The sequence below is a fragment of the Microtus ochrogaster genome, unplaced genomic scaffold (assembly GCF_000317375.1).
Source record: "Microtus ochrogaster isolate Prairie Vole_2 unplaced genomic scaffold, MicOch1.0 UNK1, whole genome shotgun sequence".
Lineage (NCBI taxonomy): Eukaryota > Metazoa > Chordata > Mammalia > Rodentia > Cricetidae > Microtus > Microtus ochrogaster.
The window spans coordinates 34,661,760-34,662,298 of NW_004949099.1; the positions used below are offsets into that span (position 1 = coordinate 34,661,760).

The 539-nt window shown below is 40.4% G+C and overlaps 1 protein-coding gene across 2 annotated transcripts in view; it reads left to right on the top strand.

The window, feature by feature from the left end:
* Nucleotides 1-539, top strand: part of Kdm5a (lysine demethylase 5A) — a 90,858-nt gene that overhangs the window by 6,301 nt on the left and 84,018 nt on the right. The window lies entirely within an intron of this gene.

Below are 539 nucleotides of genomic sequence, written 5' to 3' on the forward strand. Positions count from 1 at the left end.
TTTAAAGATCATTTATTCTTTTTTGGAGACTGGATCTTCCTATATGGCTGACCTCAGGTTTTCCTTTTAGAACAAGCTGGCCTCAGACTGTGTGTAAAAACACACATGCAACATAGCTTATATGTGGAGATCAGATGAGAACCCAGTGAACTGTGTCCCCCAACCCTGCCCTCAGTGGCATCAAATTTACATAGGAATACAGAAACATGCCTGGCCCATAAAAATTTCTTTTTTGTGTGCATGTGTGTGTGACAGTGTGTCCCTGTGTACATTTTGAAGCCATCTCCTTTTGCCTTACCCAGTGCTTCTCATTCTGTGGGTTATGACCACCAGATAACTGGTCACATGCTGAATAACTTGCATATCAGATATGAAAAAATTGGCAGTAATGAAGTAGCAATGGAATAATTTTGAGGGGGTCAATGCATGAGGAACTGTATTAAAGAATTGCAGCCTTAGGAAGGTTAAGAACAACTACCTTATCCCTTTGGGGCAGGGTAATGAAAACTAAGTTCTTAAACCTGGAACTTAGTTGGTTT